General features: G+C 41.8%; 1 long non-coding RNA gene across 1 annotated transcript in view; it reads right to left on the minus strand.

Moving 5' to 3' along the window:
- Window positions 1-17287, minus strand: part of LOC136375349 (uncharacterized) — a 33847-nt gene extending 16560 nt beyond the window's left edge. The window contains exons 1-2 of the long non-coding RNA XR_010746069.1: window positions 17154-17287; window positions 13524-13610 (exon numbers count right to left, since the gene is read on the minus strand). This is a non-coding gene — a long non-coding RNA (uncharacterized lncRNA). The remainder of the gene's footprint in view (window positions 1-13523; window positions 13611-17153) is intronic.
- Window positions 17288-19354: the final 2067 nt, after the last annotated feature.

Genomic DNA, 19354 nt, shown 5'->3' on the forward strand with positions numbered 1-19354 from the left:
ATCTTCTTTTTTCCTTTTCTCAAAATTCTTTGCTACCTCTGATTGAAATCAGCCCCCTCAGCTGTGTTTTAGGTTTCATGAGATGGCAATGCTGCATCATGATTCAAAGAGCCACGGCACAAAGGTCTTGTTCTCTTGTTCCATTTCTTCAACATGATCTTAACCTCACATGAGAAAAGATGGAAATGATGCCACATTAAACAACATTTTATCCTTTTAAAGAACTGTGTTGTTTAAAGTTTTGCAGCTCGAGTGAACGCTTGTTTTTCGTCCCCAAAGTGACTTTTTTCATGTGGCCTTTCATTATTAATCTTTGTAACACAAGTGTGATGCCCACAGTGAAAGGTGACATCCCTCAGGCTACTGGGAATGTTTGAAGTAGGAGCAGAAGCAGGAACTAGGTAAATAGAGACTATTTATACCCTGCTGGAGACAAGTCATAAGGCTGCAATGGACAGCTATAGACAGGCAATGACATAGTGACTAATGAAAAGAAATAGGAAAAAGCAATTGGAAAATTTTCTTACTTATTCCTTCTATGAAAAATAAGTAGGAAAAACACCCTGCTAACTGGGAAAAAATGCAAATCTGAGAGGTGTCTGATATCCTTCCTGTTATGCTGAAAGAAATGGGGAACTGGAAGCAAGTGAGAGGGGAAGAAAAAAACACCCCAAAGCAAATAATCAGCCTGTTTACAAGGAAGATCCCAGCAGCTGGATGAGCAGCAGGAATGGAACGGGACAGGATGGTCTGGCCCAAGCCCACATTCCCCACAGCCTCAGCCTCCTCCAAGGAGTGACAGCAGCCCCAGCCAGTGACCTCCTAGTCAAAAACACAACTTCACTCCTCCCCGGGCCTGGGCAGCTCCTGAGGCTGAATTCACTGTGCTGGGGCTTTTCTTCTCTCCTTTCCCTTTTGTTTCCAGCTTTCCTGCTCCTGCAGGTAGGTCCTGCCCACACCATCCTGAGCTGGCTGGTTCCTGAATGAGCTGCGATGGCTCCCGATGTCCCAGCAGAGCCAGATGTTTTCCCTGTGACCTGGCTGGGACCACACCTGCCGGAGGTGCTGTTGGAGCAGCCTCGGGAGCAGCCTGGAAATCTCTCGGGCATTTTATGTACTCCAATGAAATGTTTTGGGGTGATGTCCTTTGCTCCCTCTGAATCTGTTTCCCCTTGATTTTTCCTCTCTGTGTCTATTTTTTCCTTTTTCCTTTCCAGTATCCCCTTGCTTGATCCATGCTCACCATAGTGCTGCTGCCATGTATTTTCCTCTTTTCTCTTGGTGTTACTCCTTCCCACTTTCTGCTTTTAGGTCCCTTTGGCTTTATTCATTCACTGTTCCTGTTCCTTCTTCTCACTTATCGTCACCTCATTCCTGACAGGTGAGGCTTCTTTTTTTTTTTGCTAAGTTGCTCCATTTATTTTCAAAATCACTTTTTATGGCTACACATACACACAGAGCAAACCCTTTACATACCACACAAAGAGCCAGAGGACATAAACCAGCAGAATTTGCTTTTCCTGAGAAGACTCCGTGTCATATCAGCCCTGTGATATCACAATGACAGGGAAATGAAGGACATTTGGGCACAGGGACCTCCATCACTGCACTCCCATCGCCCTCCCATCTCCGCTGTCCTCCTGTGCTGGCTGTGGTGGGGTGCCGTGGTGCTTAAAGCAAAAGAACTCTGATTTTGGCTCACAGAACGAGGTGGCACCAGGGCAGCTCAGTGCTCAGACACTCAGCAGCTGAGTCAGGGAGGCAAGAGTTCAAAGAAGGGCAGCATCTACAATCAGAAACATGTTTTGGGCCTGAGGACTAGAGGAGTTAAAAATAGACACATGTGGGCTTAATTATAGAACAAAGGGAAAAGAGGCTAGAAAAAGGAACAATTTTGGGAAATTAGGAATAGTTATCAACCAGAGTATTGCGAACAACCTCAGACTCTGCTCCTGCTTTCCCTACTAAAAAGATTTGAATCATCCAACAGATAGGCCCTGCTTTGCATGGCTCATGAAATGCATGGGGGCTAAAAACTCGAGATGTGCAGCTGATGACAGGGTGATTCTTGCATGGGGAAAATAGGGGTTAACTCTGTCCTTGTAGAAACTGCACAGGCACAAAAGCTGTAGCAAAACCCACAAAATACAAAACCTGCCTGATCTCTCTTTAACCAGGCTAACTCGTGCCCTCTTCCTCAGGTCGTCAAACCTTGCTCCCCTGTAAACTGAGTGAATCCTCCTCCTCAATTTATTCTCTTTTATTATCTCTCTCGGAAATTCTCTTTTAATTTTTAAAATGAAATATACATATGAGCAATACTAAGACTCTGGAGATACACAATTTCAACTGTATTGTCTCGTTTTGACTATTATATTTCATTCGGTATGTATACAACTGTTTCTAGACATTAAAACTCCAATCAGGGCAATAATAAGTCGGTGTCAGTCGTGCTACAATTTGAAAATGGCCTAATTAGTAAATTTACTAATAAAGTAAAACTTCACTTTGACTTGAGCCTAAACCCTTAATTAGCCCTCAGATTTCTTGCCCCAGTTGTGTTTGCCTGTTTTGAACAGGCTCTGTGCTTGTACAGATGGCAGGAGATTGTCTCAGCTCTGAAACCTACCACAGCAGAGCAGTGGCCAAAGCAAGCATGGAAATTACTGGATCAGTGTATTTGACTGCTGCTTTTCTTTCTTCCTGCTCTGATTCCAGCAAGGATGTTTAAACATGCCTGGCTCTGTGCACTGTCCAGTGTGAAATCCAGCTGGACTTGGATTTCACATTTGCCAGCAGCACTTGGGAGTAAGTGCAGTGGCTTCCTGGCTGTGTCTTATTTTGCAGTGTCGAAACACCATCTTCAAATATTATCTTTTTTTTCCAGCATTTATACTTCAAGCTTCTGTAATATTGGACATAGATTGAGATGAGGATCTCATGCAGAACTGTTTCTTTCCATTAAAATCTGCCCAACACGAGCCAGAGAAATGCCATGGGATATTCAAAGGCTTCATACAGCACAGGGAGCCTCTATGGCAGAGATCTCACTGTGTCATGAAACTGATAAAGAAACAATAAAACACATGGGTGAACCTTTTTGGTGACTGATGGTGGTGATTACACAGAAAAAAAGGAACTGATTTTCCCTGCCAGCCCATTTGATTAACGTAAGAACTTTCCCCTCAGGACACAAAGAAATATCAGCCAACCTTGAGGACTTATAGTCCTGAACAAACCCTGTCCCATCCAGAATGGGAATCTGCACTTATTACCCAACCATGCAACAACTTGTTGTGGGTTTTGTCAGAATTGTTCCTGGACACAGAGATATCTCATCCAGTACTGATAATTTACAGTCATTTTATCACTGAAACCTGTTTGCTTTTCTGCTTTCAGCTGCTCAGATATGACAGAGATCAGTACTTTGAAGCAATCTGAGGATATTTGTTTTGGATCATGTTTTCTTGGAAGACGGCAAAGAAAAAAACCACTTTTTTTTTGCTCTCTGACTCAGCAATCACAGAAATTATAAGAGCCACTGATACCTATTCAGAAGCCCCTGCAATGGTGATTTTTTTTTAATCTACCTGAATTTTATATAATCACTGTCATTTGTATGCTATTCCTTACATCTAGAATGGGTGGAAGATAAAGGAAAAAAAAATCTGTGCTTAAGCTAACAGAATAATGATCATCTTTCCTCTAAATAAATAAATGAATCTTATTTGCTCCAAAATACCAAACAAGGACATGAGAAAATGTTGTTTTGGGTCCAGAGAGTCTCTATGGGAAATCTGACTTCCTTTTACACCCATCTGCACCTTGAATGCCACCAATGCCTATAAGAAAATGACCCTTTCTCCCAAGATACGTCCATGGAGAATTCTAAGATCTCTGTGCTGCAGGAATTATTTCTAGTCACCAAAAAACAAGGAGAACAATTTTAGAATGCAGCATATAAATTGTCTCCTGTGGACATTAGAGAATGGTAGGGAGCAGCTTGAAAATAGCATTTTCTAATTTCCAAAGGAATATTTGAAATAAACTTTCCTCTTTCTCCCCTGAGGTATTACTGAAATGACATCTTCTTTCCATTTCCAAGCAAAGAATGTTTCCAAAAATATTTTCTTGCTTAACCCCAACATGCTGCTAAGACATAAAATTATAAATGTTTATTTTCTGCAACTCCCAGTGTTTTATTTCTCCTTCTTTTATGTAGGCCTACTTCGCAAAGCTTGATCTCCAGTGCCCAAATGTGGAAAGGCTGATAATTTACACTGGAACCGGCATTTGGGGAACTTGTATATCTAGAGAGCTGGTTTGAATAGAAATTGTAAAAATGCACTAAAGAGGAAAATTGACTGCCAAAATTAGACTGGCACACTTCAGGATTTTAAAGGCCAAGCTTACTGCAGAATGGCCTGATTAGTTCTCTCTAAATTCATCACTGAAGTACAGCTAATGTTGGTGATCTTCAAAACTCGGAAAGATGAAACGTGCAGCCAACATTTGAATGCACAGACTTCAGCTTTAGGGTATTCTTTTGGAATACAGAGTGTGGTGAGTGTGCTGAGTGTGGTAAAGCACTGGACATGTTCAGACAATGCTCTGCCAGGAGGGTGGCTGAATATTCTCTTCTGTTTGACCTCAGGGCTCTTCTCTTGGTTGAAGCTTTTCTCTTCCCCCAGCAGTTGTGGTGCTCAACTTTGCTTCAGTGGGAACATATTTAGCAGCAAGCTGGGAGTTTTCCTTCCTTGTTCCTCCAAAAGGTTTTGGAATTTCAACTCAGTCCTTTATAAAAAGGTTGCCAAGCACCCCAAGAAAGTTTGGTGTCCAGGCACTTCAACCAAAATGCTGTTTCTGTTACTGCCTTGGAGGGCTGGATGGGAGCTGATGGTGAAGGAAGGCAAAACTCAAAATCCCAGCCTGAATCCAGCAATTCACAGAGCTGGAGGAGGTTGAGGCCTTCTGCTTCCTCAGATATTATTTACAGGAGCAGGGAGTGACAGGATGGGGTAGAGAGGTGGCTTAAACTGAGAGAAGACGGTTTAGATGGGATGTTGGGAAAGAATTATTTCCTGTGAGAATGGGGAGGCCCTGGCACAGAGTGCCCAGAGAAGCTGTGGCTGCCCCTGGATCCCTGGAATGTCCAAGGCCAGGTTGGACAGGACTTGGAGCAGCCTGGGATGGTGTCCTTGCCCATGGCAGAGGGTGGGACTGGATCATCTTGAAGGTCCCTTCCAACCCAAACAATTCTGGGATTCTGGGAATTCTCCATCTGAAAACCCCTGCCAGCAATGGATATCTGACTGTGCCCTTCAGGTGCACAGCTTAAAGCAAGGACAGATCTGCATTTGCTAAAAGCCAGCTTCTCCAGTTTTTATCCAAATTCTCCATTTGGCCCTTTAATCACAAGATTTCATGCACAAATCTACCCACAGGAGAAAATCCAGAACATACAGTTTCAACTTTCCCTCATACAGTGTGTGGATCCATCCCTGGCTCTGCCAGAAAAGAAAGAAACTCCTTGAAGTTAAAGAGGGCAGTAATAGACATTCCATGCTCACACGTGCTGGGGTTTCATTTCAGTGACATCATTTATCAGTCTGACTTTGCCAAAGGGAAGAAGTTCACGTTGTAGGATTCAAAAGCAGCATCCAGGATGAAATGGGTTAGAAGGGCCTCAGGTTTCAAAAGGACATGCCAGACATGGGCCTTCAGTCTGCTCACTCTAGTTCATTGCTGGAGATTTGCATTTGTAACCAAAACTTTCTTCGTTTCAACCTTGAAAAGCACTTAGAAAATGAAAACACATTCCAGACAGTAAAAAAAGGCTGTGTTAAAAAAGCTCATATTATTTTTTGGAAAGACATGAAGAGAATTTAGGGGGATTTCATGCGGATTCTCTAGTGAAAAGGCATGCCAGATAAAAAGCTTAATCACGTTAACTCCCTGGAAGACAAAAGGACTGGCACACTTCGTGTATGTCAACTTACAGAAATCCTAAAACTCCTTAGAAGGCTTCTTGTAACTTAATACACTCTGCAGCCTCTTTTTAGTTCCTGGGAGATACTTTCTAATATTAATTTTCTTTTTTCAACTTGCTATGTATAACAAAAGCTGGACAAATGTCAGTGACTCAAACACACAAACACAAGTGACTAATCTAGCTAAGCCTTGGAAATAACTGTGTGAATAAAATATAAACCAGTTGAGCTAATCTAGGAATGAAGAGAAGGAGATCTCCAACCAGCAGAGATGAATTCTATTCCTGCTCCAAGCACTGAATGAATGAAAGGCTGAAAAGAAAATTGGCACGTGAGGATCTCCTTTTCCCTGCTGTTCTGAGCTGGTGTTACATTTCTCTCTGATTGTGTCCTTTATGGGTTTGTGCCCTTTTGTGCACCCTTGCACCCTCTCAGACAGCTTGTTCAGGCACATGTGACAGCAGGAAGAATAAGTGAGCAGGGCAGAGGGTGAAAAGGAAAGCTGGTCCGAGAGAAGCAGATGGCACACTTCTGCTCGGGGCTGGTGGCCCTAAAAGGCTCATTTAGACACCAACCCAGAGACAAGGAATCCCACAGGATTCTCTGGTGATTGTCTCTAGAAATGATAAAAAATGTTGTTTTCTACTTTAAAGGGACTGCGTTAGAAAACTGAACATTGTGAAAACAGCCAACTCTGAAATTCACTAGAGATTGGAAAGGGTCAGATTACTCATCCAGACATTTTCCCCTCGTGCAAATTGTCACCATTTGGTGAAGTTCTCTTACAAAACAATTGTTTTCCTAGATCACAGCAAATCCTCCTGCAAAGCTCTTTCTTTTATTCTCACTAACGTAGGAAGGACCATGATAACGGGTGTTCCTTCCCCCTAGGACTCACTTTCAGCCTCTGGCAATTTGTAGCTGAGAAATATTCTAACACTCCATGGATGTTCTTGAGCTTGAAGACCTTCAGTGAGCTCTTTATTCCAAGATTTTACCCAGCTGCTTTCTGAATCCATGTAAACTCTCAGGATCCACAAAGAATCCTCCAGGTCAGCCAGGAAATAGATGAAGAAATGTAATGGTTTTGTTTTCTTTTATTGGTGGGTTTTTCCTTCTTCTTTCTTTTTTATTTATTTTTTCCCCCTGTTTCTGCTCGAATCTTCTACCAGTTGGTTTAGATCTGTTCACTCACAACAGGTGCCTAAACCTGAGCAAGTGAAATTTCCCACAGAAGGTCCTCAAAAGGCAGCTCTGGGTCTTTCTAAAAGCAAGATCCTCTTTGCACTTAAGGCAGTGGGGCATTTCTATGAACTTATGGGATGCTTTAATAGGATTAGGGAGCAGTGACACAACCCATGGCAGTCCCAGATGGAGATGTTTGGGGCAAGACTTCAGAAAGGGGCACATTTCTACTGGCAGTTAGATTTGAAGGGGGAGATGAGCACAAAGCAGTCATGTCTTTTTGTACTCTCCTTTTTGTACTTCTGTGAATCTTTGGCAACTCTTCTGGGTTTGGACTCCACACAGACAAAAGGAGCCTTTTCCATACTAATGAAAACATAGAAGGGAAAATTGGTATAGTTCTTCTGATGGGAAAATGAAGATCAAGAATGCTGTTAAATTATAATATAGGCCTAGGAGAAAATAGAGGATGATGGAAAATACTGACAGTCTAGCTGGCTTTTAATGAAGGATAACATTTTCCATTACAGGAAACATAAAGCACTGGAAAGCATTTTGAAGAGCTATCATTTAAAGTTTTGGGTTTTAGTGGGAAATATCCCTGCTCAAATTGTATTCATGATACAGTCTCATAAATATGGGAACATAAGTTGCCTTTAAAGTTTTGGCCTTTCTTCAGCATATTTTTTTTAATGATTTTTTATTGTATTAACTTTTTGTTTGCTTTGAAGAGAAAAAACATGCTCCTCTCTGTGTTTCCATTCCCCTCCCAGTTTTCTTCTTTTAATGAGATGTTTGACTCAAATATCATCGTTCATGTTATCCTCCTAAATTTTTATGTTCTCTCTGATCTTGTTCCTGGCAACATCAGAGTCTGCCTTCTCCCTTTGTAGAGCTAAATGGCTTTCTTAAACCCCAAAATTCTCCAATCAACACCTAAATTGTTGTTTCTGTCACCTCTTGAGCATAAATTCTTTTTCATTTGTATCACCTTAGTTTTAATCCAATGCCCAATTTAAATTAGGCTGTTCTGCTGCGTCACTGCATAGATGAAAATATTAAAGTAACAAAATCCCATTGAGCAATTTATCAATAAATCTGCTTAACAAAGAAACGTCCTTTAAAGAAAATGAAAATGGTTTGCATTTCTCCAAAGTGATAAAGATGGTTCGGATGCTCTGACCTAATCCAAATTCAGCTACCAAATGGAGGTGTCTTCTGTGAGTATACACCTTGCTAAATAAGTTTCTTTGTGATGAAATTAAGCTCTTCTGATTAAAGGGGATAATTTATGTACCATTGAAGTTGCATTTTGAGATATATATCAGCAGCTTACAACAGTGAAAAATTCAAATTCCTTAATTACTATCCAAGTCAGGGTAAGAGAAAGATAACGTAAAGACGAATAAAACAGACCACCAAAATAACTTTGTTTTCTGTGATTGCTGAAATTAAATTTACCAACCTTTTGCAGAAGCTGATCCTTAATTCCTCTTAGAAGCTGAGATTTAGAACTACGTTATTTAAATCAAAGTATTGCCACCAAAACAGGTGAAGGTTCATTGAATGTGGATGTAAAGTTAAAAAAAACCACATTGTGTATTTTAGTAATGAAAAATGATGTATTTTGGGGATTTTTATTTTTTTTTTGTCAACCTGAAAGCTCCATGGTTCTACCAGCAAACTGCTTTTCCCAGCTCTATCCAGTGGTATCTGAGATTCTGGATGACTTCTTTGTTCTGTTTTTCTAGAATTTCATTACTCAGAGAATATTTACTGTGTTACTGCAACACTTAGAGGTATTTACACAGCCCAGCAGACAACTGTGCAAAGATCCTGGAGCTGGTGGGAAGCTGAGCCAGCAATGCCATGTGATCCATGATCCATGAAAAGTCCAGCCCAGTGTGACTGGGAGCAGCCTGACCACTATGAAGTGGCAATTTGCCAGGGGCTGGCTCTGGGGCCCTCACAATAGCAATAATTATGTTTGATTAGGCCTTTTGATCATGGAGAAACTGCATTGTCCCAGCACACCAGGGCTGGACAAGCCCCTCCTCAGAAGCTGTGCTGTAAATTTGATTTAATACAGGCAAACTCCAAAGCTTCCTCACAAAACCCATGGATTTGGCCTCTATATCTGGCCCTCCCACCCAGCCCAGCTCAAACACGACAAACACATGTCCCTGTTACCCCTAATCTCATCATAATTATTATGTCTTTTAAAGATATAACTTACATAACCTACACAGGCTCAGTAGGATCAAAAGTTCATTCTTGGCAGAGCAGAATTGCCTGTAGGTGTTTCACAAAATGAAAAACGTTCAATTGCCTGTCAGATTCAAAGGTATTTCAGATAAGACTCCAATTTGCCTGAAATTTGCTCAGTAAAAATTGAACAATGTTGTCACCCCACTATGAGAACAGTTAAACCCTGATAAAAAGTCACTGCTGAAAACTGAGCCATTGCTGTATTTTGTTTGTAAGGTGGGAAGAATTTCCACGAACATGAGATGTAAAAATCCATTGAAAGTGAGAAATGGATTTTCAAATTGACAAAATCAAGTACTTAGAAAGTTTTTGCTTCTTTTTCTTACAAGTCACCAAAGTGCACAAGTATTTCAAACAGCTTGACATCTGTATTACATAAGCAGAAAGCAATTCAGCTGCTTTGAGAATATAAAAAACAACTCTGACCTTACACTGGAGTCATGCTTCAAAAGACTGATTATTCATATGAGGAAAATTGCTCAAAAACAACTGCTTAGAAATATTCTCAGAAAGAAAATAGATTGATTGTTCTGAGGCAATAATATAATTATGGTAGAACAAACTGCATTTTTAATGTCTTTTACTCCTAAGGCTTTTTTTTTTTTTTTTTAACAATAAGTGCTTAATCTGCTAGTATTTGAAATATTTTATCTTCTGAAATGTTTCCCTTGTTTGCTCAGTGTATCTTTTAGCTTGCTTGAATGTAACTCTTCAAGAAGTTTGAGAGTTGCTGCTAATGGGAGAATTTCAGCCCATGTTGCCCCTCATTATGGCCAGAAACCATATCACTGTGGGGTTAAAGATGTGTTGTGTTGCTAGAAAATACTGCAAAAGCATCCATTACAATAAAAGTAAATTGTGATTCAGTAAATGCTCAATGTATTCTTGATATAATACTAACTTACATAAATTCTGGATCTATTTCAGGGTAGTATTTGTTTTCAGGGAATATTTTCTCTCTGGAGGAGGAGGTACAGTCATCTGGCTGAGGGGCTGAGTGGAAGTTCAGGAAATCTGGGTTCAATTCCCAACGCTGCTCCCGGTTTCCCCCACCGTGCTGGGTGGAGAACTCGGGTGCCATTCCTGAAATCTCTTCTGCAGATCCCAACTCCACTGCTGTGAGCAGCTGAGGATTTCACCAGCTCAGATCATAACCTGACTAAATGTTAAAGACTGAGGCCATTTCTCATCAGCTTTCCTCTGAAACCCGTGGATTTCAGTTCTTTCCATCCATTCCCCTCCTGCCCCTGGAGTTTGTTGAATCCGTGGATCCAGGACTGGGTTCTCCATCTAAGCAAACTGAGGTGTCTGAGCCTTGCCAGTGCCCTCAGAGCAGCACATCTGCCACTGTGTGTGCTTGGTTCTCACAGCACATGAAATTAAATAGGGCTCCAGAACCTCCAGAAGAGTCATAAAGTTTGGAAAACACCTTTAAGGCCATCGAGTCCGACCATTAACCCAACACTTCCAAGTCCACCACTAACCCATGGCCCTCAGCACCACATCTACAAGTTTTTACGGCACTTCCAGGCATGGTGATTCCCTGGACAGCTCCTTCCAGTGCTTGACAATCCCTTCTGTGAGGAATTTTGTCCTAATCTCTGCTCTAAACCTCCCCTGGCCCAGCCTGACGCTGTTCCCTCTCCTCCTGTCCCAGTTCCCTGGAGCAGAGCCCGACCCCCGGCTGTCCCCTCCTGTCAGGGAGTTGTGCAGAGTCACAAGGTCCCCCCTGAGCCTCCTTTTCTCCAGGCTGAGCCCCTTTCCCAGCTCCCTCAGCCTCTCCTGGGGCTCCAGCCCCTTCCCAGCTCCATCCCCTGCCCTGGACACGCTCCAGGGTTCTCCTGGAGTGAGGGCCCAGAGCTGGACACAGGATTTGTGCCCAGCACAGGGGACAATCACTGCCCTGCTCCTGCTGCCACACCATTCCTGATCCCAGCCAGGATCCATTTGCCTTCCTGGCCACCCAGCCCTCTGAAGACTCACAGCAATTAATTCAGTCCATAAGCAAATCTTGTCACTTGGGTTACAGGATCTGGTTCCTACCCACGTGCTGGAGTTCAATTTTTCTTCAAATCCCCCTTAACAGTAGTCCAAATTCTCTCCCAGCAGTATTATTTTTACATAGTTTATTAAAGAAGTCCAACTAAAAAGCTGCAGTATATTCCACATGAGAGGTTTCTCAAGACACCCAGAGTGTTTTCTCCAAGTTATCTGTAATTCACCTCAGTGAAACCATTTCAAACAAGGATTTCCCCTCAGTGATCTGGTCACAGAGCCCTAGACAGTAACATGACATGACATTAAATCAATTTTAAAAGGCAATTCAGTTAGTGCTTCTGATGTGTATCCTAATTTTATCACTACAGAATCACAGTTCAGTGGGCTGCTTCTTGTCAAGCTCGAGCTGTTCTTTTTCTACCTTACATTTTTCAAATAGTTTCTAAACCAAGGGAAGGAATTTCACACCACCAATCAAAATAAGCCACTCAGCAGAAAAGTTTCAATTTCCAGCTCTTAATAAATCACACAGATTTAAATCAGATTCACGAATTCCACAGAAGTTATGCATTTATGTTCTCAATTTCCATAACAGAAGGTGCAACTCTATAGGAAAATCTGAACTCTCAAATAGTTACCTGCTGTACTTAGTTTTGGGCAGAACTCATTTGTTTATGTCTGCTGGCCCCTCACTGGAGAAATGTTAACCATGGCCCAATATTAACATAAACTTCAGCTCATTCCCTTTAGAGCTAAATAAGCAAAACAAACAACTTCCTTCCTTAAATTCAACATTGATTTCTAGTTATTACACAGCCTGTCTTGGTACTAACAGAGGCCAAGCAAGGAGCATTAAAAATATCAGATGTATTAATTTTCAGCAGAAGTGTGAGACTGTGAATCTCCTTGAAAACTACAGTGTCTGTAAAGTGTGTGGCTTGACCCTTTCCTGTGCCAGTGATCATCAACCCATTTTCCAGCTTTGATTACTGAACGTTTTGGTGAGCACTGCTGCTCCTCTCTCACACTGCTGGGGCCTTCTCCCCAAAGCCAAAGGGAAGCTGCTCCAAGAGGGGTTTTTTTTGCCAGGGATGCTGCAAGCACAGCCCCACCCTTCCCCCGTGCTGAGGAATGTGATGGATTCATTCCACAGCTGAGGTCCCCGAGTTCACAGCAGAATGTTCTGCAGTTGTGTCCCCAAACTGGCTTCCTATCAGGCTTCAGAATAAAGCACTGCACCTTTTCTCCTCAAGGCTAACTTGGCCAGAAGGAACTTTTTCATTTAAAAACAGATTCAAAGCCAAAGTGTGTGTATGTGTGGGGAGAAATACTGGGAAAAAAATAACATCTGTGACCTGATACCTGTGTGTCAGGAGTGTTTGGTGACACTGAGGGTGCCTAAACACGTGAAGCAACTAATTCAGCTTCTCCCTGATCACGAGCATCACATTTGGTTTTTCTTCTGTTGATTACAAATGCTGCGTGATTGCTTTTAATCCAAAAGTAATAAATTTGTCCTGACTGCTTAATCTCATCTGTAAACGGAGCTCTTTGGTTTCATCAGCCCCTGATTTATTGCATTTTTGAGATAAACCAGCCAATGTTTGATACATTGTTTGGTTTCAGTGTGCTGCATCTTTTTCAATTTCTACTTTTACTATGTTTCTGTTTACTTAAATTCCTTCTGCAGATAAATTAAAACCCTATCTCTACAAAAAAACCCCTCACCTCTAAAGTAAGGCCTTTAGAGTTCCAAATCTATTTTTTGCTTTTAAATTTTTTCTTCCTCCCTCCCAGCTTTTCCACTTGAGGTGCATGCACAGTATCAAAGGCATTTCAGATGGTGCAGCATTAGTGGAACCTCAAGATGTGTTTAAACTCTCACTTTGCAGCTCTATTGGCCAAATCCAACATTTTGCTCTGCCAGAAAATACCAGGTGGTAACAGAATAATTTTAGGTACTTTTTTAGCTGTGCACCAGATGGTGATAACACAAGGAATAATATCAAACAAGTATTAGCTTGTTTCTAACCCGTCTCCACACGCTGCAGATGCAAAAGGTCATTTATATGAAGCACTCACCATGTGCTGAGCAAAATACAACAGAAATTCCAGCCAAACTGGTCCCTGGAGTGTCCAGGAAGCATCCTGGTGGAAATTCCCCAATGACTGTTAGTGGAAAATGGAAGAGAAAAAAATATTATCAATCTTTCATGATAACAATTTGGAATGAACCATGTCAAGTAAGTGTTTCAGAGTGTTATATCAGTGCATCAGTCTTTCAATCAAATGGGATGTGATTAAAGCAATTAAAGGCTGTGTTTTTATTTTATTTTTATTTACATGGCTATAGGGATATTTGGTGTGAAACAAATACCCCCAAACTATGTGAGCAGTGATCTAAAATTAAAATCAAATTATTTCTCCCTTTACCTTCCATTAAAAGGAGTGGGTAGGACTTTCTACTTCCCATGGAAACAGATAGAACAGAGGTGCTTTCTGTCTTAATTTCCCCATGCACATTTCCAGATCCTGACATTTTCTTTTCCTCAGCAAAATCAGACCTGAAATTATGGCATCTCCGTGCTGCACTGCAAGTCTTAAGAAAGAATTCTGGACTTCCTCAGAAACTGTATTGGAACAAAGTCACCCAAATTGCAATGTCAGATTGCTTTGCTTTTAATTTGAATATGAGAGTGATCCATTCCAAATGCTCCAGAGAAATATTTCCTTGTTCAGTCCCCTCTTTCTTCCCCCTCAGCTCCTCCTCCAGCCTTCCTCAGATCATTTCCAGTTTGCTTTTAATGGAAATTCCTTCTGACCCCAATCTTCTGCTTGATGAATTCAATCCACTGCATGTATCAATCATACAAGCCTTTAATCCAATTTATGATGGGCTGGGGAGAACAGGAAGAAGCAAATGTATGGAGATCAGTAGAATCAGAGCACTATGCTCAAACCCACCCCCAAATGCACTAAATTAAGCAGTCTTCTGACTCTGGGAGCTGAGAGGCTTTTTTAATATCTTGCTGCTTCTTACCTGGGTTGGAGCAAATGCTCAGGACCTTTTAGACTCATCAAATGATGGGTTATTGTTCTGCTTCCAAGGTGCGCCTGGCAATTCCTCCTCAGCACTCGTTGTTGCAGTCAAAGTCTCAGAAACATTCAAAGCCTCTGGCTGATCTCTCCTTGTGTATGCATAGTTTGCATGCCTGCCTGCAGAGCAGTGCTCCTGCCTGACCTCTGTCCCAGCCAGCCATCAGCACCATCCTGTGGTGCTGGCCTCTCCAAACCTCCCACTGCTGTCATGGCACAAGGACAGGACAAGCAATCCTTGAATAATCCAGCAGGCAACACCTAAAAGTCACACTCTGAATTTGAAAGTGGCTTTGACCTACAGAGCTGTTCATGCCCTGTCCCATGGCTTCTGTACGTAAAACCTCACATATTTCAAAATAATCAGATGTTGGTTAGTCTGATAATTGGCATTTTCCACTCATAGTCATCTACCCCATTTATTTTTACTGTTACACCTTTTATGGGTTGAGTAAGAAATCCTTGCTCATAAAATCCCAGGATGGCTCAGGGTGGAAGGGACATCTGGTGCCACCTCCCTGCTCAGGCAGGGCCATCCCAGGGCACAGGGCACAGGAGTGTGTCCAGATGGCTCTGGAATATCCCCAGGGAGGAGACTCCACACCTCTCTGGGCTCTGCTCAGGGCTGGGCACTGCCCAGGGCAGAAGCTCTGCCTCCTGTGCAGGGGAATTGCTGCCATCAGCCCTGCCCATGGCTCTGGGGCCATTGCTGGGTCTGGAGCAGAGCTGGGGCTGCTCTGACCCTCCTTCAAAATCTTCCCCAATGGTTCCACTGATTTCCTCATTCTTGATTTATTCTATCACAGGGAGCTGATACTTCTTGAGAAAAGAAAAATACCTTTTCAAGCTGATGACTGAGGCAAACTCCTAACTCCCACTTTTATGAGCTGTAACTCAAAAAACTGCCAGGTTTCTTGTTAAAATGAAGTACCTCCATTTTCCCTCTCTTCACCTGCTAATAACCATTTGATTCTTTAAAATTGAAGTGGAAAGGATTTGTTTTCAAAGCAAGTAGAGTTGAATAGTAAAATTAACCGGGCTAACTGTAGCAGTATCCTTCAGCAGTGGCTTCAGCACACCCCCATCCTCTGGGAACACTATATCTGGAATATTACTTTATTCCAGAATAATCAGTGTGCTTTCAAAGCAAAGTAATTTTTCTTGGGAGGAATAAGGGAGAGGAGGGGGGAGTTCAAGCCACTTTCACTCTGGGTTAGAATTCCCTACCAGCTGTTCCTTGCTGTTCAACAGAAAAAAGAAGCCTGGACAAAAATGTGCTTTTCTGGGATTCTGAGTGGACAAGGCCTTACCATTAAAGAAGCTGGATAAGAAGTTAAAATTGAAAAGAGAGAAAGCACCCAACCTCAACATACATTGCCCTCATACAAAGACTTCTTATCAACAGCAGCAGCTGTTGCCCAAAATAACTACTATTACTTTATCAATAATCCGGAACCATAAGACCAACTCAAAACATATTTGGAAAAGAAACATATGTATTATTTAAGGCTTAGATAACACATCAGTGCTTAATTTGAGTCAATGTGAGTTGCTGAAGAGTGTGCAAAGCTAGAGGCGCTGACAAAATGTGTTAATGCACTTTCCTTTCTGTTTGGAACTGAATCCATGACCACAGCTGTTTCAGAAAAATATTGTTTGGCTTTAGTTAAAATTGTACACCAAAATTTTAATAAATGTAATAATGTGGAAAGTTTTCAGGAAAATTTGTTCTCCCTGTATTTTCCTCACACTGAAAGTTGCAGTGGAAAGAACCCCCAAAACTCCAAACCTTTAAATGCATGACAAACACTTCTGTGAAAATCCTTGATTAATTTCATGAAGGAAGGAAAATTTATAGATATACTGCAAGAAACCTCATTGCTGTGCAAGAGCAAGGCTTGAAGGAAATGGTTCCTCAGACATAATTTCTCACCCTTCTTGATTCATTGGTGACTTTGAAACTCAAGCCTGGTTTTGACATTATCCTGCCGTGGAGACTGATTTTCATGGTTTCTCATGGGAGTCCATTATTCACACAGGTTAAATTTCAGTGAGTGGTAAAACAATCCCTCTTGTGACAGTCTGTCCTCTCCAGGAGCAAAGAGCCTGCTCAGACACTGGGATGTCCAGGGAAACTCCACAGTTAACCAGCAGCAACAGGGAACTAATTGGATTATATTGTCTGATCCTATTTTCTAATCACAAGGAATCGTGATGGAAAGAAAACCAGAGCACATGTTCTAATTAATACACTGAGAATTTACTCTGGAAGGCACTGCAGCAGGGCTAAACATGACAGGATACAAAATAATTTAGAATTCAAGGACTTATATGAAATATAAGAAATGTATCAAGATTATGTCGTGGAAACATTCATATCATTTTATTCCCAGCACTCTCCTTTTTTTAATAGATGGAAAAAGATGTTGGTTGTGATTATGGTGACGGTGGTGAGAGAAGGAAATGAAAAATGGAAGAAGAACCTTCTAAGGTTCTTAATATTGTACCCTGGTTTCAAATTCAGTATTAAGTATAGAGCCATAATAAAGAGGGATGGGAATCAAACAGCAAAAGTAGGATTTTTGGAGACTGCTGCTAATACAAAACCTACAGTACCTGGTGCCTCTTGGGGTGTTGCTGAACTTTATCTTGGACTGGTGAATTGCAGTTTTTAGTTCTCTTCTCTTCTCTTCTCTTCTCTTCTCTTCTCTTCTCTTCTCTTCTCTTCTCTTCTCTTCTCTTCTCTTCTCTTCTCTGCCTTAGGAAAGAAAAATCACGAAGTCTCAAAGAGAGAACGTAATTCAGAAAGTGAAATAATCTATAAGTCAATTATTAATAAACCTCTATTGAATTACAATTGTGCCAGTGTTTACAGAGGTACTAATATGTGCAAACTAATATAGTGCCTCTCACTCAGGAATCTACAGTTCATGTAAAAGGCCAAGGAGCTGGATTTTCACCTGGGTTTTTGAGTGGCACAGGTAGAAGAATTAGATGTAGAAGCACCATGATCACCCCTGATTTCATAAGCTCCAAAAAGCTGAGGGCTGGTTCTTTTCTTCCCCCATTTGAGAGTGGCACATGAATGGAATAGGAATTTATAGCCCTGTAACAGTTTACAGCTTCTAAATTGAACCTCCTGACTTTGCCTCAGCAAATGTCTGTCAGTGGCAGGATTTGAATTGCAAACCCTATTCCATTAATATTTTCAGTATAGAATATGAAAGTGCCGTAAGTGACATTTTAGGGCATGTTCCACCAGCTTAGCAAAGATTGAAGAAACAGAGACTGAATAATGTTGGGAGGAAAAGCCAGAGGAAATCCAGATGGACCTTTTACATCCTCAGTTTGGTATAAAAATTGTTGAGAGTGGGGGATTACACAGTGACACCTGTACAGTATAATATGTAAGGCACTGATAAGTTATGAAAGAGCTGCTTTTGAATTACTTCCCCGAGTTTCCCCTTAAAGAGGTCTGTGTTTTGTTATTGCAAAGCGAAAGGTGGGGACAACTTTATGTATGCTCTTTTGCCATGTGTATTCCCTGCTTAACTCTTTCTTGAAACACAGGCCAGATGCCAGAGCTTTTCAGGAAGCATTAGGTGAAATTTAATGTCTCCCAAGTTTTAACACGGTGTGAATAGTTCCTAATGGGTTTCCAAAGACGGTCTGTCAAACAGTTCTTAAACAAACATGCTCTGAGCACCACAGAGCACCCACTGTAGGCAGTAAAGAAGATAACAAGCAGCCATCTGCTCAAACAAAAAGGAGAGCCTGGGCCAGAGGAAAAACTTCCACTCAAGGAGGGAAGTGGAAGTACAGTCTGAGCCACAGTTTTTTCCCCCCTTCTTCCTGCTCCTTCTGCCTCGTCCTTCAGTGTCCTTGTGGGAGCTTCTGGAGGACAATGAGTCCAACAAGTTGGTTAGAGAGAAAGGCTGAGAGAAGTGGGTTTGCTCAGCCTGGGGAAGAGAAGCTTTGGGGTGACCTCATTGTGGCCTGCCAGTACCTGAAGGAGATCTGCAAGGAAGATGGAGACAGACTCTTTACAAGGGTCTGGAGTGAGAGGACAAGTGGGAATGGCTTCCAACTGACAGAGAGTAGGTTTAAGACTGGATATTAGGAAAAAAGTTCTTCCCTGTGAGGGTGATGAGGCCCTGGCACTGGCTGCCCAGAAGAGCTGTGACTACCCCATCCCTGGAAGTGCTTAGGGCCAGGTTGGATGTGGCTTCAAGCAACCTGGTTTAGAGAAAAGTGACCCTTGCCCATGGCATCATCTTCAATCCCTTTCAACCTGAACAATTCTGTGATCCCGATTCTTTGTACAAGCACGGAGCAAAACTCCCGGCTCTCTTCATGAGGAGGCAAATGGAACAGAAGCTCAGAAATAAGCGGTATGTTCATCACACAACCTTAACCTTACCCTAGAGCTCCTGTCCCTGGGAGAACCCAGTTGACAAAGCGGCAATTCTGCACATCTGCAGTTCCTCAAGGATCAATTAAGAGACTATTATACTCTTTACTGCTGCTGCAAGATGAAAACAGCCAACACCTCCAAGGGAACTTCTTGTAAAATCCAAATTGAGCTTAATGAGAAAAGACTTTTGACAAATGCTGGTCGATGGGAGATGCATTTAGCACTTGTCAGGAGTTGTACTCCTGACTTAATGAATTTATAAGTTAAGTCATGCTCTAGTGTTGATGGGAAGGAGACTGAGATCGGTGGCTTTGACAAGGCTTGAGGGCACTGGGTACATTGAGCAGGCCAAATTAATGGGATTCACATTAACCTGCAATAAATACATGAAGATGAACAGCCA

Source organism: Sylvia atricapilla, chromosome 2 (genome assembly GCF_009819655.1).
Source record: "Sylvia atricapilla isolate bSylAtr1 chromosome 2, bSylAtr1.pri, whole genome shotgun sequence".
Lineage (NCBI taxonomy): Eukaryota > Metazoa > Chordata > Aves > Passeriformes > Sylviidae > Sylvia > Sylvia atricapilla.